Raw genomic sequence first — 25,506 nt, forward strand, 5'->3', positions numbered from 1 at the left:
GGTCACAAGCGCTATGAGAAAAACAAAACAGAGGGTGATAGGGAGTGTGTGGGGTGCAATTTTTGAAGGAATAGTTAGGAGATGACTGCAAATAAGGTGATCTGCGAAGTTAGAATTCTGAGTTAAGAATTAAAGGAGGCGAGGGTGAGAGCATTACAAATATCTGCACATGGAGTATCCAAGTTTCCAGTTTTAAAATGAAAAGAGCAATCTGGACTTTCATGTGAAATCTTCTCATTAAAAATTAATTTAAATACTGGATGGGCCAAACAAACAAAACATGCCAATAGACTGAATTTATACATAAGATATCCAATTTGTGTTTTATGTAAAATTCAACCCTTCATCCATTTATTACCCATTTTCTATGCAAAAATGTCAGTTCTGCACCTTATGGCTAATTCAACCCCAGCAACCCACTCTCTATCTTCCCTTCACATATTCCTCTTCGCTGCATGAGATACAGCAGTTTCTCCTGCCTTTCTGCTAGAACCCTTATGGTATACGCTTAGCATTTCATGTCTGAATGATGGTCCTGTGTCTGTTGCAGCTGATATTTACATTCTCAGCACTAGGACTTGGACAATACTTTGTGGGAGATAAAAACGTGGGTGTATGTTGTGTACTGCCTACTGGGTTTTATTTTTCTGGAATTATTATAGGTATAATTTGCCTTGGTTATTTACGCAGTAAACTTTACTGATTTTTCTTATTATCACTGAATATTATCTAGTTGGAGATATTTAGCTGAAAGGGACAAGTAATATGCCTCTAGCTTGCTGGGTTGTGGTTTTCTTTCATTTGGTTGTTACTGAATGTCCTGATGGATCTAATTATCCCGATGCCATCAGTTCCTTATATTATGGGTTTCGTTTATTGTTCTAAGACCTTTATGTTATATCAGCAGATTGTATCCAAACTCTACTGGCATATTATTGTCTCTGAATCAGTTGGGTAGTTATGCCTTGAAAATTTATACCCCACTTAAAAAAGGAAAAGGAGTCCATATGGTTTTTTCTAGCTCCACTAGCTTTAATTGGATCAAAAATGGAAATGTTTATCATACTCATCTCAGAGAGTGATGGATGGCACTCATGTTAATACAGGTTATATTGCATTACAGCAATTCTCTTGACAAAATAAATTTCTCTATAAGAAGAATTATTTTCAGGCCCCAGCATACAAGTATACTTTCAAGTGATATTTAATTTATTCATTCATCAGGGAAGGAATCAAGAAAGAGTTGACATTTGAGCAGAGTCTTTGAAGGATCAGAGGACTGATAAAATGTGGGCTTGGGAATGGAAGAGAGAAAGGATATTGAGGGCTGAAGGGGCATTTTGAGAGACACATTAAATACAAAAAAAAAAATCTTACAACATTAAAAGATTTGTCAAAATCTTTTCTGTTTGAGTTCCAGCCCAAGTAAAATCTCCTTTGAGATGCCATGCACAAACCTTCCATACCCCCAACTTCCAGACAGAATTAATTAGCACCCCCCCTTTAGAGCTTCTATCTCACTATCTTGCTTATAGTACTTAGATTATCTTGTAATTGATTACATGCTTGTCTCGATACTAGCTGATGCATTACTTGAGGGTAAAAACCTGATATTCCACCTCTCAATTCAAGAATAACAGCGAAAGTATCATTTCGTTTATTGAATGCCTACTCCAAGCTAGGCATTGCTAAGCAGTTTACAGACATCAATATCCGATAATCCTTGCTATCCTTGCTATGTTGTGAAGAATACTATCACTTTTGCAGTTTTACAAATGAGATAAACGAGTACTAATGGAGTGGGGACACTTGCCCTGAGTTCCTTTACTGAGTGGCAGAGCTGGAGTGCCACGTAAGCACGTAGTATGGCTCCTAAGCATGCAATCTCACCCAAGATGCTTTGCTTCCTTTTCCCCAGCTCAGTGCCTGGTTCATGCTAAGTGCTCAAGAACTGTCTGTTGAATAAAGAAAGGAATGCATGAAGAAGAGTGTTTCAAGTGTATGATAGAGAGAAGTATGAAAAAACTTGTAAGACTTCCTTCCATGTGGTTAAAAAAAAAAAATCTGTCTGTGCATCAGTGAAGAACCTTCATAGTGTTGGCAAAGTAAACAACCTCTTGGAGTTTTCAAAATGGGATTTGCCCTGCATGCATTTAAAGTAGAAAGTCCTCGGGGCATCCCTGCAATTGTGCATCCACCCAGACTTGAAAGGCAAGTCCCCCCACCCACCACCGTCCTTCTAATGATGATAGGACCTAGACCTACTCCAGAGGCACTACATTCAGCCTTCTGAACAATTTCATCAGCATCATGCCCGATCCTTATTTCTTAAAACAGTAAGAAGGAACCCTGACAACCAGACTCTGGAACACAGCCCAGGTCCCAACAGTGCTTGCTGCAACAGGTTCCCATGATTTGCGACACGTGCTCGGGATGGATGACGGCGGGGTTTGCAAGCACTGCTGTAAAGGATGCTGAAGTGAGGAGCGCATGGGCAGAGTGAGCAGAAGAAACATGCGAACCGACAAGTTGGGGCCAGACAGAGGTGAGGAAGACACAGCTAGGAAACCACAGCAGCACCGGTAGCGGCGGCGGCGGCGGCGGCGGCAGACTAACCTGTTGGAGGCTATTTATTGTTAAGAGGGTTTGGCAGAACTTGCAGGGCTAGAGGAGGGATTTCAGAGGTGGAACCAGGAACACTGGAGGTCACAGTGACCTGCTCGGTGAAGACAGTCTGAGGCTGTTTCTGCACAGCCCAGCAACCGAGAAGTCAGCCCTGCTCAACAACTTTGAAACACTCACCCAGCCGACCTGATGTGTTTGGGTGCTCACTGCCGGTGAGTAGGTGAGTGCACGCAATACTTTCTGTAACACAATCGTAAGGAATGGAAAAATGAGTCACTCACTTCCAAATTTGTAACTTACCCATCAGAACTAACACAGTGATCGGCAAGTTTGCCTGAATAGCAATTCAGTGGTTTTTGCCTGTCTTCTCTTTATTTAAATATCTTCTTTACTCATTCTTTTTCCTCTACTATTGATAACATCCAGTATGTTGTCAAGGCATTGGCTGTGTAATAGTAAGTCATTGTATCTCAAGTTCCCCTGAATCAGAATTCCCCAGAATGCATTGTAATGGAATCATATCATGCATTCAACTTGTTCAAATGTATATAATGTAATTAAAAATGCATCAATCTTCCTACAATTCAACAACAAAAAACCTCTTGATTAAAAAATGGGCAAAAGACTTGAAGATACATATCTCCAAAGAAGATATACAAATGGCCAATTAGTCCATAAGAAAGATGGTCAGTATCACTAATCATTAGGGAAATGCAAATCAAAACCACAATGAGATACCACTTCACAGCCATTAGGATGGCTATTATAAAAACTGAACAACACAAAACCAGAAAATAACAAATGCTGACGAAGATGTGGAGAAACTGAAACTCCTGTGCAGTGCTGGTGGGACTGTAACATGATACAGCTATGGAAAACAAACTGGTGGTATCTTAACAAATTAAAAACAGGATTACTATATGATCCAGCAATTTCAGTTCTAGGTATATACCCAAAAGATTTGAAAACAGGGACTCACATAATTGTACACACAGATTTATAACAGCATAATTCACAACAGCTAAAGGATAGAAGTAAACCAAGAATCCATCAATAAATAAATGGATAAACAAAATGTGGTATACACATACAACAGAATATTATTCAGCCTTAAGAAGGAAGGAAATTCTGACATCTGCCATAACATGGTTGAATCTTAAAGACATTATGCTAAGTAAAATAAGCCAGTCTCAAAAAGACAAATATTGTGCAATTCCACTTACACGAGCCACCTAGAATAATCGAATTCACAGAGACAGAAAGTTGAATGGTGGTTACCAGCCATTAGGGAGATGGGAGTTAGTGTTCAACGAGGCCATAGTTTCAGTCTGGGAAGATGGAAAGAATTCTGGAGATGGGCTGTGGGGATGGTTGCACAAATATGTGAACACACTTAATGTCACTGACCTATACATTTAAAAAAGGTTAAAATGGTAGATTTTGTTACGTATATTTTACCACAATTATAAAAAATGCATTTGCTAATAAATACTGTACTTTACACATCACATATGTACACATATTGCATGAGATTGTTTATATAAATGATACACATTTTATTATAACTCATGGGTAACTTAAGAGGTTTTAACTGGTATTTTTTATTGTGTAATTATTGATTTTACAAGCTGAATTTCTAACCTGATCATTGTGTACGATGCAACTGCACTGAATATGCTCCTCAAATTTTAAAAAGACTGGTTATGGCAGAAGGGTGAAACAAGGCACCCTAGACATATGTTATGGACGAAAATATAGGGCACAGTATGATAGATAACTGTTCTAATCCCCAACAGTTTTCTCTGAATTCATTAGGTCACTAAGGATCCAGATCTCAAATGACATCTCCATTTCAGTTTTGACTGAGTAGCTATGGGTATCTGGGTGCCTTTTGTCTGTAAGAATCATTGGTCAAGATTCCAGCCAAGGACTTTTATTTCCTGGAAGTAAACGACAAGGTAAGTCAGCTTTATGTGAGTTCATATTGCTTTATGGATTTTTGCTGACAAAACACATCAAAATAGATTGCACATAAAAATTGGGGGTAAGCATTATAACCAGCAGTTTAAAAGGAAAATGCATGAAAGCCGTAATAAATTGGAAAATTCAGTTTTATTACTTTCAAAAATTGTGTCAATCATCTAATCAACTGTCAGTTTAGCCATCCCTTTGTAATATGTTGTTGAAAACTCTACCATTGTCTACAGCCTCATTCCTAAAGCACCCACACATTTTTCTCTTTTCAACATAAGGAATTCATTTTCTACTCATAGTACCTTTTGCTGCAATCACATTCAATTCTGTGGGTCTTGGTGACAAAGTAGCCCTGAGAGCTATTACTGGAAATAGAAATAGGAAACAGTGGGATCTCTGAGCCTGTTAACTTCCTTATTTCAGAATCTTAACAGGAGAGTGCAGATGGGTCACTGGGAAAGAAAAGCCATGTTTTGAAATGGCGAAAACTTCTTCTCAAGCATAACATCTACTTTGCAGCCACAGGAAAGGATATAATCCCTCTTTCCAGGTAAAAATGGCAGAACTCAGTCACAAAAAGGCTTATTTCTGGCCCTTTTTAGAGTCAATTAAATTCATTTCTTTTGACAATCTAGAACCAGAAGAAAACCTCCTGTGTTTAATGTACTGTGCAAAGAAACAAGGAATGGGCATCGTGTGTGTCTTTAAAGGCAATGGAAAGTATTGGCCATTTAACACAGAGAAACCTCAGGGGCACATCAGAAACCCTGCAGCCAAAAGAGGAAGGGCTTATCTTGCCAGTCTTCCCATATCCTACATAGAAACTCCTGGTGGTGAATATGATCTAACTCTAACCTGAGGCTTAGTTATGTGATTGCCATCTCTCTTATTCTATGAAAGACAACCCCGGCAGGATATTGGAATGATTGATTCTGTACTTAGAACTGAGATTTCAGTTGATAGCGTTATCAGAAAATCTGAAAACCATGCTCCCCGATCTACCTGGAAACTTGATTTTTTGCCAACAGGGGTATCCATCAAGGAGTACCTTTCACTTTAAAAGCACCAGAGTTTCAATACTGAAACTCTGAGTTTCAATTGAAAGGGAGAGAGGGAAAGGAAAACTCAGAGTTTCAACGGAAAGGGAGAGAGGGAAAGGAAAACAATCATATCTATATCCAGGTTATGCATCTCATTATTTTACATTGATTTCATAAATATTCCTAAACCTTTCTCAAGTCCTCTACATGAGATCCGTTCTATGGGAATAAATGTGAAGACTTCTCTCCCCCAGGCATCTGTCCAAGTGCCAACAACAATTTCTACCTCTCTACATCTCATCACAAAATATCTCATGTCAATTGGAGGCATTGGGACTGTCACTCTTAGAAGACAGGGAGTCTGTCTTGTTCAAGCTTTACCTCCTCAAGTTTTGCATGTGGCTTTGCCAAGGTGGGCAGTCATTCACTGCTTGCTGAACTTGAATCTTATCGCAATATGCTTTACTTATCTCAGCAGCCATCATCTTAGTGGATTTCTCTGAAAAAGCTGCTTGTTCAAAACACTGTAATAATGAGGATTCCAAGAGCTGTTGTTGTTGTTTTTTAAGTAACCTAAATCTTAAGAACTTTAATTCTTGGCCTTACATGTAACAACTTCAGTAGCTCTAAGTAATTATTTTCATTCTATAGGTGCAGATAATGTTTATTGGCTTATACAAGGGTTGGAAATGTTACAGCTAGGAACATGGCCCATATTTTGTGATGACTACTCTTATGATTTACCATACTTTTTAATATTTTCAATGTTTTATTTTCTCATATTGGGGAAGAATTAATTTGGTGATATTCTATGATTCATGATACTGGACAAGACTCTGTATGCAGCAATGTGGAGAGAAAGTTCCCATAATTCTAGGCAATGAGTCAGATTCCAACAGGTCTCTGTGGCTGTCTCTCTTGACTGCCAAAGTGTAGACAGGATGATTAACTCAGCAGTTACTGCAGGCTTGGTGGTATGTAAGAAGTGAAAAAAGCAGTGCCTCTGATTCCCATGTTCAACACAGCTTATCATCTCACTGGTGAGATCAAAAGAACAGATAGGAAACAATAAGATACTGAGAGTTTAAACCATGAGGCATCAGCTACTTCAGCAAGGATTGGGCAAGCCTCCTTGAAGAAGTGAGACTTAAATCAGGCCTCGCAAGAAGACTATACTTTGAAAATACAAAAGAAAACTCATGGGCTTCCCTGGTGGCGCAGTGGTTGAGAGTTCGTCTGCCGATGCAGGGGACATGGGTTCGTGCCCCGGTCCGGGAAGATCCCACATACCGCGGAGCGGCTGGACCCGTGAGCCATGGCCTCTGAGCCTGCGCGTCCGGAGCCTGTGCTCCGCAACGGGAGAGGCCACAACAGTGAGAGGCTCGTGTACCACACAAAAAAAAAAATCAACAAAAAAAACCTCACTACAGGATATAGAGAATAAAATGTAATATATTGTGCTATTAAAAAAACAACGATAAATAAAATATACATGTGTTTTAATTTTCTCGTGTTTGAAGAAAGAAACACAAGAATCTAAAAATGTGGCTAATCATGAGAGTGATTGATACGAAAAGGATGGAAAAGAAAAATCTAAATGTAATGTTTTTGTATTGTTCTGATGTCTGAATCATATGGACTATTTACTCAAAAGAGTAAACTAAATTTTAAGAAGAATGAGAGAATGCACCTAAGAATTTTCTTCTCTAAATGCAATGAAGTTTAAGAATTTTGGAAGAAAAATGTGTTCTGTGGGCAAAAAAGTATGGAAAAGACTGGCTTAAATTTAGGAATTCTTTACTTCCAGGTATTTCAGAGAATTCTGTAGGCTAGTTATTGTTAGTAACCAATGGGTAGTTAATACTCAACAGCATTTGCCAAATGTATCCAAATTTACTTTCTTCTTTTTCTTTCTTTCTGAAAGCACCTATTAATATCTTAAAGAGCAAAGTTTGAGAAATCCTATCCTATATATTAAAATGGCATGTTAATAAAACGCTCAACGAGGCAAAAAAAATGTGTGAGAGTGAGAAGGAACATGGCTGCCGTGAAGAACAAGGATACTGATTTGACTGAAGGGGTGAAGAGGTCAGGGAGTGATGGCCAATGACTTTGCATGTGAAGAGTAAACACATCATCCTTGGTACCCCGAATAGTGCCTGGTACACAGTCTGCCCTCAATTACTGTTTATTGAGTTCAACTGAAGCAAATTAGGAAAGGTTTTTCAAAATCAAACAGAGGAGTTTAGATTCAATATGATGAATTAATGAAGACTTCTTGATCACAGAAATGTCAAGGTTTAAGTGATCATGCTTTGGGAGATTGAGTGTGGGAGCAGGGAGCACATCAGCTTTGGATTCAGGTGAGCTTGTCTGTTTTTATGACCATGGGCAAATTGCTAAACTCTTCTGAACTTCATTTTCTTCGTAAAGAAATGGGGAGGTAACACCCATCTTTTAGGATTAATGTGAGCATTAAATGAAATAATACATGCCTAGTTCCTAGCATGGAGTCTTATAAATTCTAGCTATTTTTTACTAGCTGGACAATGACATTATAAGCTAGTTGAAAAACGGAAGAGGAAATCAATAGGGAAGTAAAGGCAGCCTGGAACAGGGGGAGGGTAGTGTAAATGCATAAGAGAGACTCAAAGAAAAAAAACCAACAACAGGATCTGACTTTTAGAAGGGGACTTTCTACCTTTAAACATAATCATATTTTCCCAGTTACTTTCTTAAATATCTTTTAGAGGGTTCTGACTTGATCAGCAAAGTCTTTATGGGGTTTTCTTTTTCCTTTTTTTGACCATGTTGGGTGTCGTTGCTGCACGTGGGCTCTCTCTAGCTGCGGTGAGCGGGTTGCAGCACGCGGGCTTCTCATTGCAGACGCTTCTCTTGTTGCAGAGCACAAGCTCTAGGTGCGCAAGCTTCAGTTATTGCCGCACGTGGGCTCAGTAGTTGTGGCGCACGGGCTTAGTTTCTCCGAGGCATGTGTGATCTTCCTGGACCAGGGCTCGAACCCATGTCCCCTGCATTGGCAGGCAGATTCTTAACTGCTGCACCACCAGGGAAGTCTTATGGAGTTTTCTTAAAAAACAAAGAGAACATATTTTCCGGGGCAGAAAATTAACATAAAAAGTGATATTCTTTTTTTTAAAATTAATTTTTTTATTTTTGGCTGTGTTGGGTCTTCGTTTCTGTGCAAGGGCTTTCTCTAGTTGTGGCAAGCGGGGGCCATTCTTCATCGCGGGGTGCAGGCCCCTCACTATCATGGCCTCTCTTGTTGGGAGCACAGGCTCCAGACACGCAGGCTCAGTAGTTGTGGCTCACGGGCCTAGTTGCTCTGCGGCACGTGGGATCTTCCCGGACCAGGGCTCGACCCCGTGTCCCCTGCATTGGCAGGCAGATTCTCAACCACTGCGCCACCAGCGAAGCCCAAGAAGTGATATTCTTAATAGAGGGGCACTTTGAAAGGTCAGCACTGTATTCCAACCTCATGGATTAACTTACAAATGTAAAATGGTAACGAGTTTTCTAGTGAATTAAAAGAGCAGTGGTTTATTTTGGCAAATGATTATGTGGAGGATTCCATCCTAAGAACCAGCACAGCCCACCACGCAGATTTATAAAAAATAAGTATACTTGAAGAGAAGTTTAAATATGAATTTATATTAGCAACTCATGCTTGCTTAGAACGGTAGTGCTAAGGAAAGAAATGTGAATGTGTCCTATTAAAGGAATAATAGCAGGCTTCCTGCCAAAAGTGGCACTGTCCTTGCCTGAAGCCTTTTTAAGTAAGATGTGTCCCACCTTTACTTCCCCAAACAGGAAAAGAAAGAGATAAAGATGAGTCATTATGTTCACTCTGTTAACAAAATGATAAATTTAACTAGAAAAGAAGCTTACATGAAAAGTTTATTTTTCCTGAAAAATCATTTTAACTTTTGGCTTTACCTAAGTGTCATGAGAGATGAGCTATCTTTCCTGAGTCATACAGACTCAAAGGAAACGGAACTGGTCTTTGTTGCCAAAAAAAAAAATCAGAGATAAATATTCAATGAAGCTGCAGAGTTATCTAAGCTGAAATAGTGTAGAGCACATGTGATTCCTCCACAGCCACCCATGAATAATTCCTGAGCAGAACTGGGTTTTTCTTTTCTTTCTGATAATCAGACCCCAACACAGAAACCATGTGCGGGTCTCCACCGCTTTGGTGGAGACTTTGGAATCTGCTTTGAACAACGGTTATGACAAACTAGTGCCATTGTACAAACTCTTATCCCCAAGCCTCTTAGCAACCTGTCTCCAATCATAGAAGGAAGAAAAAGGATCTAAGCATGCCACTCTCTTATTTAAAATCCTTCAATAAAAATCCTTTGAGGATAAATTCCAAACACTGGAATATGTAAAGGAGTAGATTTGAGTCCTTTCTACTGCTTAGGATCTCACATTGTCCCCAGCAAGTAGCTAATAAATGGCTAATGAATGGCTTGAGGTTTTCTGATTTTTCCTCCTGGTCAGGTTTGGAACACCCTCTCCCTTCTACACTCATCCTAGAGCAATCAATGGTAGTGCCATGCTATTCAGAAAGTGTTCTTTGATCATCCCCTGCAAAGCCCACCAGACTTAGTGCTTTCGTTGCATCTCTCTCATACTACTTATCTCTTCTAATCACATTGTGTTTAATTGCTTTCTCTCCCACTAGCTTATGAACTTTGTGAGAGCAGGACTACGTTCCTGTATCCCTAGCACGCAGCACGGTTTGTGGCAGCTAGTAGATACTGGCAAATAAATGAAGTGAATGAAACTCAATTAGATTTCCACTACAAATGGCTTAATCCAGTTTCAGAAACAGCTGAGGTCAGTGACAATTCTTAGGTACATCTAAGTTTTCCATAGATCATTGAGGCTGTTCAGTTTCTCAGTCTAGCTCCTTTGGAATATATAATATTTAAAAAAAAATCTTTCTCTTTACTTCAAATTCTTTCCCTATATATAATATTTTTTAAAAACCCTTTCTCTTTACTTCAAATTCTTTCCCTACGTAAGAATCACCAAGAAGACACTTGAACTCTAGATAAACCAGGAATTTCACATTCTTGGCAAACACTTCAAGGTTCTTTCTTCCCTGAAAGGAACCCTCTTCTATGAATCTGATAGAAAACTATGGTCCTTTTCTTATTCTCCTTGCTGGAGGCCATTTAGTGAATGCAGTGTGGCTTTTCTAGAGAAATCTGAGTGATCGGTGGAAATAAAACAAAAATACCACTGGAATGATATCAATCAGACTTATACCAGGAATATAAATTTCTATTCATCAGTCTCCTCATTTCAACATGCACACAGAAAAAAATGAAGGTTTAAAATGGAAATGTTGGGGTGTGCCTGCCCCTTTCGTGTGTTTGTAAACTGCTAAGATGCAACAGAGACAGGGAATTTTTTACTACTTTTGGGCTGAGTGACACAGAGATGAAGAAGGCAGCTTCTTTGTTTAATGATAGTTTGATAAAGCAACTTTATTGTTCCTACTAGTGGCTTTAGAAAAACATAATCCCCATTTAACTGCAGAGTACATATATTCCCTAAATAAACTTACTATTCTCTTCCTAAATAGAATTGTCTTAACAGTAGCACATTATATTCATCAAATACACACACATATATATGGTATTTATGTATGAGTGTCTGTATGTAATGAGTTTCCATGACTGTAACCCAAGCCTGCTCCCAAGATTATCCAAAACTTATCACATCATGTTGTCAGGAAGAATTCAACATTCTAGAGTCATCCTTTTTCTGTTTGTACAGTCTAACTATATGATAGTGATTGGGGTCTGTAGCTATCATTTGCCTTCTGAAATTACTTTGTCAGAAGCCGTACGGCTTTTTGTACCTTCAGGCATTATTTTTCTTCTAATTAAAAAAAAAAAAAGTTTAGGTGTGGTATTAGAAGTTACCGCTCAAGAGTGTTCAAAGAGACCACATTTGATCAGAGTGAAAGGAAAGAGTAACGTGGGGTAAATTGCTCTAGGCTTATCCTTCATGTTGTAGCCAGACTGGACTAAATGTCTCTTGTACAGGAGCTCTTTTTAAAAGACATTTTTGCTGTCACAGAGTGTGTGGAATATGAGGGTCAGATCTCCCCGTGACTGTCTCCCTCCACCATTCCTATGCTTAGATATGGACCGTGAACCTGTAGATGGAAAGTGCCTCTGATAAAAGAGGAACCATCCGGAACACAGGCTTGCCCACAGAGGAAGAGTTCTGACGAAACAGCCAAAAATCAGCCTCAAATATCCAGCCTCTGCCATGTGAGTCTAAGGGAATGGGTTTATTCCTGTCGAGTTAAGAAATAACTCACAAGGCAGCAGGGGAACCAGACAACGCTGTTTCTTCCAAGAAGATAACTGAACTATTGGCCGTTCTTCTGGAAAATAACCCCACATTGGAAGGGTGGGAAGAGACCCAGAATTCCTTACCAAAACACTGCCAAACTTGAAAAATAGGAAATTCTGTCTTGGAAATTTTATTGATTTAAAAACATATTTGAATGACATTTAAAATATCAGGGTCATGTTTGTCAGAAACTGAACTCAGGTGATCCTGAGTATTTTCATGGCAATAGATTTTTAAAAATACAGAAAAAATAGTTTTATTTATTTTCAAAGCTAGGGTTGTAATCTCCTGAAACCTAATACATAATTTTGGCCGATATTTTCATGTAGCCTCTTTCTTCTTCAATGCCTAGAGATACGCAACTATAGTAATGATAAAATCCTTCCATGCAAAATAGCTTAAAGTTTAAAAATATTTCACAATATTTTTTCAAATTAAAAATGAACGGAAAATATTTATCACACTATTCCTTTTTTTTCACCGACATGTCTTTGTCCTCGGGAGTGAGAAAATGAAATCAGTGATGATTTTCCTAATCCAGAATAAATTTTCCTTTTGCCTTGCATGCATTCTAGCCAGATGAGTGGGCAGTGATTTTGAAGGTTAACAATCTGCTTCAAGTCTTAGAAAGCAGGCAAGTCTCTAAAGAAAGAAGAAGAAAAAAAAAGCCTGGTCAACACAGACTTGAGATCTCCGTTTAGAGTTATGGGAAGTGCATGGACTTTAGTAATAAAGAGGAAAAAAAAATCCTGGCTCCGCTATTTATTAATGTTGTAATCTTAGGCAAACGGCTCTTTCTGGCTGAGCCTCAGTTTCTCTGTTTTGAAAATGGAGAAAGAAACATCTCCCAGTGAGGGCCTGACAGTTAAATGATTTATTGTCTATTAAATACCTAGCTTGGAGCCTGACTCATGCTGTGGACTCTCGACCAAAATTATTTCCCTTGCCCTCTTCTCTCCTTCTTGCTTTTTCTTGCTTTCTGACTATACTGACCGCTCCTTCTCATTTTTTTTTTTTTTAACTGAAACTAAAGGAATGAAAAGCTACCCTGACTTCTAAAAGTTAAGAAATCTGTGGTGCAACAGGCACATCCTGTCTCTGTGTGGCTTGAGTTATTCAGCATTATTCGTCGATCCGGTCGATCCATCCCCGCTTCTAAGCACAGGATCATTCCTGAAAGTTACTCCATAGAAGCCCTTTTAGGTAAAACATTTCATTAATCCCAGCTACTCTACTGCAGAGTAATATGTGATCACTGAATTCTGCTGACCTAGCGAAGTCATCTCTAACTTTATTTCTGACAGCCTTCAATTAGGATGGTCCAAAACAGCCTGAAAATATTTAATGCCGACACTCTTCCCCAAAAGCAAAACCTTCTGTAAGGTCTTTTCTGTGATTTGTCCTTTTATGTCAGTAGATTTGACAATCTTTCAGCATGGAAACACAAAGAGGGAAAAGGGGAGGGGGATAAAGAGAGAACCCAGGAGGGGAGCTGGGGAGAGAGGAAAGAAATCACAGAAAATTCTCAGCTTCATGAGTGTTACAAATTGTGTTCCAAGTCATTTGCCCAAATTTGTCGCCAGATAGCTGAGATCTGTAAGTAAAGGTTGGAAGGACTGTCCAAAACAAACAAACAAACAAACAAAAAACCTTTATGTCAACACAGCCTCTGTTTTTGTGACTGGGGCTTTTAAGAACAAAATATCACTTTTCCTAAAAAGCGAACTCTGAAAGTAACAGTATTTTCAACCCCAAGTGTCCCCCCTCCCCGCCCCTGCCTCCAGCAAATAAAGCTTCAGAAATGCAACACCTATCAAATATTTCCTCAGAAATGCCAGATTGCTGGGATCATAAAGAGTTCTACTTTTTTTTTTTTTCTTTTTGACATTTAGACAGATTGAGTTTGAGAGAGGAAGTGACTCTGAGTCCAGACTGCCCTGCACCACTGTCAGAGGAAAGAACTGAAGTCAAATGAAGTGATAATATACTGTAGAATATTTAACAGAGCGCAAGGCAGAGGAAAATGGCAATCTGGGAATATACAACTGATCCCCAGAATAGACAGTCTCCAGTGCCAGAACAGATGCCAAGTACAGTAGATCATGAAATGGTAAAATTACCTCTGCCCTGTGGGCTGTGTGTTGACACAGGGGAAATAGCTCCCCAACAGTCAGAGTAGCCGGAGTTCCCCGTCACAGGGATCATTTGTCATGGACTCTGCCAACTTTCCTTTCTACTCCTTTCTGTATAGTCATTGGTGAGAAAGCTGTAAGTAACCCCCTTAATGACTGCTACATGCTGCCGTGGGATTAATGACAGATAAAGTACTGCTCTGAGCTCTCGTGTCAGGTCGTGAATGAAATCAGAGGGTTCTGTGGAGGATATTTGCAAAGCTCTTTCCATTTCGTGGAAGACTCAAGGTGACAAGGGACATTTAGATTTCTCTCTCAAGGAAAGATAAATAGAGTGACAAAGGAAAAATACACCCCCTCCTATGTGCTTAATAAGCACCTGCCACCTTCTGGGGGAAAGGGGTAAGAATGCTTACGTGGTGTCTCAGAATGATGTAAAGGTGGAACAATAGGCCAAACTGAAAGCCACAGAGAGAGGAATGATGCTTCCAGGGGGAGGTATCTGTCCAAAGAAGACAGCTACCTCATCTTCGTAGTGGAGCTGAGACTTACATTTGAAGAAGTCCTGTCTGTCTTTTTGCTGTATGGGTAAAAGAGAGTATCACTGTCCCTCACCTCTTGGCAAATTTTCACTGAATCTTTGTGCTGTGCACTTGACTCTTTGCTAACCAGCCATTGAAGGCTGAGATAATCAAGAACAGAAAGAAGTAAGAAAAGTTTTTGTCCTAGGTTTCTTTTTCTTTTTTCTTCTTTTCCCCTTTTCTGCCTTTTTACCTTCCATCGTTTCTATTTTTTTTCCTTTCAAACTCAAAGACACTCTGTAATATCTTATACAAAGGACAAACAAACAAAGAAAAATAAACCAAGTGAAAGAGAAGGGGTGGATAGATGAGTAAGGATAAATGACCAAAAAAAGAGCCAAAAGAGGGTTCCCCTGGTGGCGCAGTGGTTGAGAGTCCGCCTGTCGATGCAGGGGACACAGGTTCGTGCCCCGGTCCGGGAAGATCCCACATGCCGCGGAGTGGCTGGGCCTGTGAGCCATGGCCGCTGAGCCTGCGCATCCGGAGCCTGTGCTCCGCAGCGGGAGAGGCCACAACAGTGAGAGGCCCGCGTACTGCAAAAAAAAAAAAGAGCCAAGAGAAACCAATGCAGAAAGTTTGCCTGGGACCATTATGTTATGAGACGGTATGCATTCAAGAACATATATATACACACACTATGGAAAGTTTTCTACTAAAAAATGATTACTCTTGGTTCTTAAACTTACAAAGACAAAGTGATCTTAAACCCTGGCTGAAGTTTTTTCAGATGTGTGAATCTATACAGTTTCAATGAAAAGTTGCTGTTAGTGGAAAGTTTAAACTGCTATGATGTGAGGCAGAAACTAGGATAGGAAGAATGGTTTGCCCAGAATTTCTATTCAGATCTTGTGGTTTTCAGAATAGAAGTTTGTTCAGTCTTGGTGAAAAGGAACTTCTATTTCAAAGAAAAAAATTTATAAAAATTTCAGAACACTTCTTCATCAAATAATTCTTTTTTTTTTTGCAGTCCACGGGCCTCTCACTGTTGTGGCCTCTCCCGACGCGGAGCACAGGTTCCGGACGCGCAGGCTCAGCGGCCATGGCTCACGGGCCCAGCCGCTCTGCGGCATGTGGGATCTTCCCGGACCGGGGCACGAACCCGTCCCCTGCATTGGCAGGCGGACTCTCAACCACTGCGCCACCAGGGAAGCCCAAATAGTTCTTAATAAAATGTTAATTGATAAGTTGAAACTAGTTTTCTTTCAGATTCACAGAGATTTTAAAAGTGTTAAGGAGATAATTATATTGGCAGATTAAGTTGGATATTTCTCAAATATAAAATGTTTAAAAAAGCACTTCCATATTTTATATAAACCAATGTATAATTTGGATTATCTTTTCCTGGTAGAACATATTGATAAGCATAGAAGGAATTTTTAGTATAAAAATGGAAACAAATGTTTTCATTAACAGTGAAATTAAATGTATTAAATAAAATTCAGAAATATACGGGAAACTAGAAAAAAGGCTTCTTATCACATAAATACAACTGCTGTTGACACTTTGATGTGGATCCTTTTCTTTATTTCTCTATGAATTCATTCTCTTAAATATGTTTTAGTTGTAATTATACCCCTTGCACAATTTAATAATAATAATAATGATGATATCCATAAGTTATTAGCATCCATAATATCCCAGATACATTATCTACTTTACATTTAACCCCTAAATTAACCACATAAAGTAGGAAGTTGAAGGAACCGAAATTCAAACTTGCCAAAGATGACACGGCCAGTCAACGGCGTAACTGAACTTGAACGGACTTTTTTCTTTCTATGCTCATTCCACATCATTACATCTGTCTGTGGAATTTGAGTTTCAATATGAGAAATAAATGACATTGTATTACAAGAATATCCCACTTTTAATAAGTACAAATTTCCCAAAGATAAGTTTCAACACAAAATTGCGGTGCTGTGATAGAACCGTGGTGGACAGTTCACCTTTGTGACAGCTTCAACTAAAACTCCAAGTTAACTTTTTCTTTTCTGTTTTTTTGGCTAACAAAAAGGATTTGGGTTCATGCTAGAGTATGCCCATTTGTGAAAACGGACTTTTTTTTTTGCTCTGGGAACTCTGCATTTATTGCTAATCCTTTATCTTACATACTGTTATGATTTTAATTTTGATGGAGTTGTAAGATCCCATCAGGGTATTCCCTTGTGCTGTGTTCTTGAACGTTAATTATATAAAAGTAGAACAATTTTCCTGTACAAAGGAAAAGGATGGGAAAAGAGAGGCTATCTGACAGTCTCAATTATTCAGTTTCTCAATGATACACAGGGCACTATTTGAACCTGTAGCAATTTGCTGGCACTGAGAGTATCAAAAGCATATTCAAATGGATGAGAGGAAGGATAACAATTCCTTCTATTAGACTGGCAATTGACCATCTGCTTCAGAAGGTGGTGTTTAACCTGCAGGTAATCATGGGGAAATAGCTTGATGATGTGTGTCAGACTTTATTTTTTCTTGGGTGGGGGCAGGGTGGGATGGGAGTGCAGACAGACAGCTGCCCTCCCATTCTATTAGAATCATGGGCACGTTCAGTACGTTTAAAAGCACCTTCTCCCAAAACCAACCAGAAAAATAAAGGTACTGTGTTCAATACTCAGTTAAATAAAATCAAACTTAAGCTCTGTTCCCTAATATTTCCTTAGCAAGATAATTTCTAGCATCAGATGAAATTTACAGTGTGTTACTGGTGTTCTTCCATTCCTCTTAAAGCCACCATCTGAGGGCTAAGATGGTTAAGGCCAAAGGAATTATTTTGAAATTTTTATTTATGTATTATTTCAGGTTTTTTGGAAGTTATTCAGAGCTTTAATTGGATATAGTAAAATTCTGTGCACTTTTCTGAGGGAAGTATGCTTTTGTCAATTAGATTTCTATCTTCCTATGTAGCCCAACATAAGGGAACATAATACTGTTAGATAACAGACTTCCAGGTGACTGCAGCTGAAGGAGTACGTTTGATTTTTTAAAATAGTAAGTGATCATGGAGTCATTTTCTTTGTGTTTAAATGTTTCTTTTTTTATTATTAACACAAAGTTGTAAATCAACTCTACTTCAATAAAATAAATTAAAGAATTTTTTTTTGTTTTTAGTAATGGGAATTTTTTTTTGACCCAACCTGAAAGGTTTTTTTAATTGACAAATAAAATAGTTGGACAAAGAAAGAAAAAGAGTATTCCCAGATTCCCAGCTCGAGCAAAATTTACACAGGAGTATTACACAGGCCTGTGCAGTAACTACAGCATCAGGGACATCTAGTGCCTGGAATTATAGCAGTTCCTCCTTGAGCTTGGGTAGTGCAGAACTCAGAAGCACAGGGAATTTCAGAGGCATTGAATTATTCTATTATTTACCCCCAATACCCTCAGCAAGTGTCACTACCAACACAAAAGTCATGGTGTCTGTTTATTTATAAAGTATTAATTTATAGTCATTTATTCATTCAATTAGCAAATATTTGGGGCAACCTGCTCTGTGCCAGACACTGTTCTAGGTTCTTGGGAATGCAACAGTGAATGAAAACAAACAAAAACCAATACAAAAGAAGAAAAAGAATTCCCTGCTTTTGTGGTGCTTACATAGTAGTGAGGCAAACAAGCACTAAAGAGAAAACTAATACATGTAGAGTATAGTAGACAGTGATAAATGCTAAGAAGGAAAAAATAAATCAAAGAAGCGGATAGAAAATGCTGAGAAAGGGGGTGCTAAAATGTTAGGAAAAGTGACATTAAAGATCCCAAAGAGGAAAAGAATGAGTAACGTAGCTAAGGGAAAAATGGCTCTAAACACATACTGTACAAATACAGTGGCTCCTAGGCTCATGTGGATAGCATACTGGACACCACAGACATCATTGTGGTGGACACCACTGGACATCATTGTAGGAGATTCTAGTGGACAGTGCTGCTCCCAACAAAAGGAAAAGGCAATACAAAGGCTCTGAATTGGAGAGCAACAGAGAGAGCAACGAGGAGGTCAGAGTGGTTGTAGCTGAGTAAAAGTCGGGGAGGGAAATAGGAAACTTGGTCAGAGAGCTCATGAAGGACCAGCGCGCACAGAGCCTCTCCCAGGTAAAATTATATATATGTGGAACAAATATTCACTTTTATATTGAGATTAAATTAAACATATTTTGCTGTTTCATTGTTCAGACACAAATAGCTTCGGGTGAGAAATCTTTTTCCCTTTTTCTGTTTTTTGTTTTCCCTTCATTACCTTGGAAGGTAAGATGAGATTAGACTTCAAGGAGGAAATTGCAGGAAAGGCATTTAAGAGAAAGAAGAGGTGAAGATGGATCAAGCTGAAATGAATAGTTACATTTTTGCTTACAATCGGGCATAACTGCTCTCATGATGTAACTATGAGGAAAAAATGCTTTTAAGTATAATTTTCACATAAATCAAGTAGCAAACGAAAAGAAAAAAATAAACTTAATATTGCCTTTAGGATTATCTACAGATAGGTGAAGGACCATGTAGGAACATTTTATTGGAAAATAAATAGATATTATGGATAGGCAGAGAAGATGAAAATTAGGGATGGCTGAAATTTCCCTTTCAATACAATTTCTCTAAAGGTTTACTATTAATGATTTTTTTCTTTCGTTTTAAACAGACCTTAAATATACCCCAGGGAGAATAAACTCATGTAGTCACAGTCATTTCAATGTGAATTAATTGATCAGATCACTTTTCTTCCTGGCAGAAAATCCTGGGAAGGCTTTAAGTATTTGATGTCAGAAGTTTGAAAAGAAAAGGATGGAAACAAAGACAATAAATCTTACTATGTTTTAGGAGCCAATTCAGAGAATAGTAAGAATCTGCATAGATAAAATTTCTGGAAATCCAGGTTGTTTCGTGGCAGGTTCTGAAACATGGATGAGTTGACTGCACCGTTCCATCAATTCCTGTTATCTTTCCTTGGACTTGATCCATAGGGAGGTAGCTAAGAGCCTGGCAATCTCTCCGGGAGCCAATGGTATTGCTTCCTGAGCTTCTGGGAAAATGCTTTCTATTTTATTCACCCCTCCACATTTGGCCAAATAAGTTTATAATGGGAATAAGGATGGCAGAGCAACTTGGGAGAGGCAAGGAAATGTAGGGTATGAGGACAAGGAAACCTGGAGAATCCATCCTTCTATTTTTTGGTCCCATAACACCCCTAATATTACCCTTTGGATTCAGCCATCACTAATTTGTATCCTCCCTGTCTGTAATATCCATTCCCTTTCCAATAGTTTGTTCCCATTAAGGAGTGTTTAGGAGCTGGCTCCTGGAAAACTACTGAGGGCTTTACTGTATTTCTGAGTGATGGAAAGCATTCCTTTAATATATATAAGTAATACAAGAACATGTCTTGGGAGGGACTTTGTATAGGAAGCTGTGCAAACAGTGAAAAAAATGAGTATTTCCCCAGAGGTGAAATGGCAGTCATATTGCAGTGGGAGCAAAAGGGTATTTGACATACCAAAAGGAGCTCTCACCAAGCAGGCATGGGTGTACATATCGGCTATAAAATACCGTATCTTGTGTCTTAGACTAAATTATTTGTCATGAAGATAGCTTGTCCCATTGATTTTGATTTTTCAAAGACAATTTAAAGTGCCTGGAATAGAAAACAAACAAACAAAAAAAACAGAATGCTCCTGGAATGCTGGAATGTTTTAAGTATTCTGTATACGACCGAAGAGTAATATATGCCCTAAGTATTTCTCTATAAAGATACTCCACTAAAACTTCATTAAGCAATAGTGAAAATGGAATGAAGCATTCTATTGCAAGTGATTCAAGTTCCATATAACACTAGCTAAAATTTGGGGAAACTTACTCTGATTAGCACTTTATATGCATTATCTCATTTAATGAGTGCCTCAACTCTATGAAGTATGTGTGATTATACCCATTTTTTTGCTAAGGAAACTGAGCGACGGGATCACACAAGTAAGAAGCCAAGTCAACATTGCAATCCTAATACAGTAAGTCCCCTACATACGAACGAGTTCCATTCTGAGAGCCCTTTCATAAGTCCAATTTGTTCCTAAGTCCAACAAAGTTAGCCTAGGTACCAAACTAACACAACTGGCTCTATAGTACTGTACTGTAATAGGTTTATAATACTCTTCACACCAATAATACATAAAAAACAAACACAAAAAATAAACACTATAAGTCTTACAGTACAGTACCTTGAAAAGTACGGTAGTATAGTATAACAGCTGGCATACGGGGGCGGACATCAAGTGAACAGGCAAGAAGAGTTACTGACTGGAGGAGGGAGAGGAGGTGGGAGATGGTAGAGCTGAAGGATCCTCAGCAATAGGAGACGGAGGGCAAGCTGCAATCTCACTCACGCCTGACGCTGATGGCATTGGTTCTGGTCCCTTGCTGGATTCAATTCTATCTACCCTCTTGAAAAAATGATCTAGTGATGTCTGGGTAGTAGCATGTTCACATCTTTGAAAGTTCACAACTTGAAGATTCGTATATAGGGGACTTACTGTAACAGAATTCGGTTCCCTTGTAGCTTGGACTCTGGGAGAGGGTCAATAAAGGGCAATCAAAAACCACTATTGCAAATATCATATGATATCGCTTATATGTGGACTCTAAAAAAAAGGATATAAATTAACTTATTTAAAAGACAGAAATAGAGTTACAGATGTAAAAAACAAAATTATGGTTACCAGGGAGAAAGTGGGGGGAGGGATAAATTGGGAGATTGGGGTAGACATATACACACTACTATATATAAAATAAATAACTAATAAGGACCTACTGTAGAGCACAGGGAACTCTTCTCAATACTCTGTAATGACCTATATGGGAAAAGAATCTAAAAAAGAGTGGATATGTGTATATGTATAACTGATTCACTTTGCTGTACACCTGAAACCAACACAACATTGTAAATCAACTATACTCCAATAAAAATTTAAAATAACAAACCACCATCGCAAATCTACTCTGATACCATCCTAGACCTCCAGTGGCTCAACCAGTTCTGCAATAGACACAACTGGGTAAAAACTTGACAATTCGAGTTCACTCACTCTCCAAGGCTCTCACTGATACCTCCTACTCCCCACAAAGGCTGTCATCGTCTCTAGTCCCCCCCTGTTGTTCTCGTCATAAATGTCCTCCCCTGGAACGCCTGACTGTAGACCACCCTCCCTTGCTTCTTGCCTCTGGAACACAAGTTTCATTTACCGGCTTCTATTATAGCCTCCCAATGTTGGCAGAGGACTCTTTTTCCTTTGCCCTCAACTGGAACCTAGTTTTCCCTGAAAATATTGTCTCTGTGGCTTGTACAGTTGAGGCTCCTCTTTCTGCCAGACCTCAGGGCCAGCTGTGTGGTTAGCACTGTCCTGAGTCCCTATCGCTAACGGAGAACTTGTTCACTTCCCTGCATGTTTATGTCTGCAGCTCCATCGCACCCCCAAACCTCCTCACGGCTGTCACCCAACACACTTCCAGTGACTCCCCTTTAAAATCGGGATTCTGAGACCAACATACTTTAAGTTTCTTTTTAAAATAAATTTACTGATGTAAAAAGAAGGATAAATGGAAAGAATATATTTCAGGAGATGCAGAGCTATGACAAAAACCGTGAACTCTGGGACACCCAGACTTAGAATAAAAAAAAAAAAATCCAGGGCTTCCCTGGTGGCGCAGTGGTTGAGAGTCCGCCTGCCGATGCAGGGGACACGGGTTCGTGCCCCGGTCCGGGAGGATCCCACATGCCGCCGAGTGGCTGGGCCCGTGAGCCATGGCCACTGGGCCTGCGCGTCCAGAGCCTGTGCTCCGCGACAGGAGAGGCCACAACAGTGAGAGGCCCACGTACCGCAAAAGAAAAAAAATAAAATCCAAGCTCTTTAATAAGCATTCAAGAGCCTACATCACCTGGTTCACGCCTGCTCACCTCTTAAACATCACCCTTCATCACTCCATTCCTGACCTTTAACACCTTAGCTGTGCAAAACTCTGAGTGGTTAAGAGAACATTCCAGGCTCTTTCTTACACCTCTTTGACCCGTGCTCGCACTCCCTCTTCTTTGCCATCCCAATCCCAGACCAATTTATTTGGCTAACTCCTAGCCTTAAGACTCAGTCAGTGATTATTTTTCATAAGACCCTTGACCCCATCAGGTTAGCAGTGGTGGTCGGAATAGGAATTTATCTCTGTAGCCATCTCTGTCATGCTCTCCCTTCATGGTTTCACAGTCATCTACTATATGTCTGTCTCCCCACTAGACTGTTTAAAGGGGTGAACTATGGTGTAATTTTCCCTTTCCCCCCAGCACGTCGTGGAGTGCAGAGCACAGAGCAAACACTGGATGAATGCTTGTGCAATGAATGGATACCACCAATGTCTTCAGGGGAAAAGACTCACTTAGAAATAGCTTTCCTTTTATTATTCCTTTTAAGTTCCTTCATCATTAGGACAAGGTCCTAAATGCGATTTCCAAATTGTAATTTTGCATTTCAGAGACTAAATTGATGTTGTGATTTATTTTTTCCAGAAGCATGACTGCCTTTTACATTTAGGGCTGAGCTGAGGAAGCACACACATGAAAGTTTTGTTTGCACACTCAGGACATTTAAAAGTGCCACATTCAAAAAATCACATGCTCTGAAAATCTCTACCTCTTTCATTTTAAAGGACATTCATGGTAGGTTCCCCCCTGAGTAAAATAAATGCAAAATCAGTATGTATCGGAGGGTACGTTTAAACATTTTAATTGAACTGCTAACCTAATCAACTCCATCATCTGATATATGCCCTCTCCATTCTCATTTCCTGAAGCCAAGAGCAAGAAGTATGTCTTGTTCCAAGATGTGCGTTACGTGAGGGTCGCTTAATAGCACATATAGGTTTTTGTCTTCCGATATACTTCCTTCATTATCTGGACTCCACTTTGCCTTTATTCTCCCCATAACTTCCAGAATCTTTGTTAGGCTCCTACTGAGAACTCCAAACGTAAAGGGGGGTATGTTTGGCCTCAAATAAGAAAAGTTCTGTGATCTCAGAGGCATTTGCCATATGGGCTCTTACCGAGGCAGACACTGGAATGCTGTCTTAGAAGGCTCCGGAATGTTCCCAGAGACACAGGCATGCAAATTAGAAGTTCGGCCAGGGCGGGGCTGATGTACTGTATGCATTTGCCAGAGGCTTTACCAGAATACTTTGTGGCATGAATTGTAAACTTTCTTTCAACAGCAAGAACAAGGAGGACACTATAAGCCTCATTGTTATAGAGACAAGAGTTAGGGGAGATACAAGGATATGCTTTTAACTTATGTTAATTTATGTATAGTGTGCCTCCTTTCATTTCTTTTATTGTAAAATTTGGAGAGCAAAAATAAGTGAAGAGGGCTTCCCTGGTGGCGCAGTGGTGGAGAGTCCGCCTGCCGATGCAGGGGACACGGGTTCCTGCCCCGGTCCAGGAAGATCCCACATGCCGCGGAGCGGCTGGGCCCGTGAGCCATGGCCGCTGAGCCTGCGCGTACGGAGCCTGTGCTCGGCAACGGGAGACGCCACAACGGTGAGAGGCCCGCGTACCGTAAAAATAAATAAATAAATAAATAAATAAATAAGTAAGTAAATAAATAAATAAATAAGTGAAGAGGAAAAGGTTTTCAGTAAAAGAAGAACATAGTTTCAGTTAGGAGGAGGAGAATGCTATTTTTTGGAGGGGGTAGCTCTGTAGAATGCTATCATTGGCACCAGCACCATAAAGAGAGTAGTCACGCAGTCTGATCTCATTGCTGCTTTGGAGGTTCAAGTGTTTACCATGTTCTCAATATGCTGTAAAATGGTAGCATGGCATTACTAGGGTGCCAGAAGGCAGCGCTGGCATTTCTGCTGGTGCAAGGTTTGCAGAAAGAGACCGAGAGTCTAGCCACGAACCTACTGAAGTTCAAGCAGGTGCTGCAGATCTAATGTAACTTAAATTTCCATAGCTACAGGTCTCAGAGAAGTTAATGAATTGTGGTTTTACAAGAAAATATACATATAAATCATCACCTGGCAGTTCCAAAGATAAAAATGAAGTGAGTTGATTAGCAAAGACTGTTTCCCTACCATCCTCCGTCCTACTTCTTAACTATCCCCAAATGTTAATACTTTATACCTAAAGTGATCGTCTAAAAAATTATCTACAAACGGCTCTTTAAAATTACAGAGCAGAATTTATTGCATGAACCTGAACAGACTATACATAAAATAAGTCCCCAGTAATATTTATTGACTAGCAACAATTTAAAGAGTGCACAAAATTGCATGTTGAAAGTTCCTAGAGACAATCATCTTTTAAAAGATCTAATGAATTGGAGAACCTGTGGGTAGATCACGTTTTCAAAATCAGAAAGAGAATCATTTGTAGAGCTGAAATTAATTCTTGGAAACAATACGTTTATTAGTTGATATCCTGGACCCAATTCCTTTAATTCAGTAAATAGTACAGTAGAAATGCCCGACAAAGTTTTAAATGTGTCATAACAGTGTTTAGTAATATTTGAAATATCCTGAGGGATATCATAAAATTATTAATTTGACTTTTATCTGAGAAAAATCAGAGATTTTAAAGCTACAGCTCTAATATTAATATTCTGAGCAGAAAAATGTGTAATTAATTAGACAATAAAACTTTGAAAATAAAGTGGATCAGAAACATTTTTTTCAAAAAGTACTCAATAATTCAAAGGTAAGCGTAGGACACATTTTCCCCCAAATGCACATAGA

The 25,506-nt window shown here is 39.3% G+C and overlaps 1 long non-coding RNA gene across 1 annotated transcript in view; it reads left to right on the plus strand.

Annotated features, from left to right (window-relative positions):
• The first annotated feature begins 2,304 nt into the window (after window positions 1-2,304).
• The window catches only part of LOC113612581 (uncharacterized), a 62,769-nt gene continuing 39,567 nt past the window's right edge, over window positions 2,305-25,506 (plus strand). The window contains exon 1 of the long non-coding RNA XR_003429882.1: window positions 2,305-2,845. This is a non-coding gene — a long non-coding RNA (uncharacterized LOC113612581). The remainder of the gene's footprint in view (window positions 2,846-25,506) is intronic.

Source organism: Aethalodelphis obliquidens, unplaced genomic scaffold, assembly GCF_003676395.1.
Source record: "Aethalodelphis obliquidens isolate GAN/ISIS:26980383/991018 unplaced genomic scaffold, ASM367639v1 scaffold79, whole genome shotgun sequence".
Taxonomy (NCBI): Eukaryota; Metazoa; Chordata; class Mammalia; order Artiodactyla; family Delphinidae; genus Aethalodelphis; species Aethalodelphis obliquidens.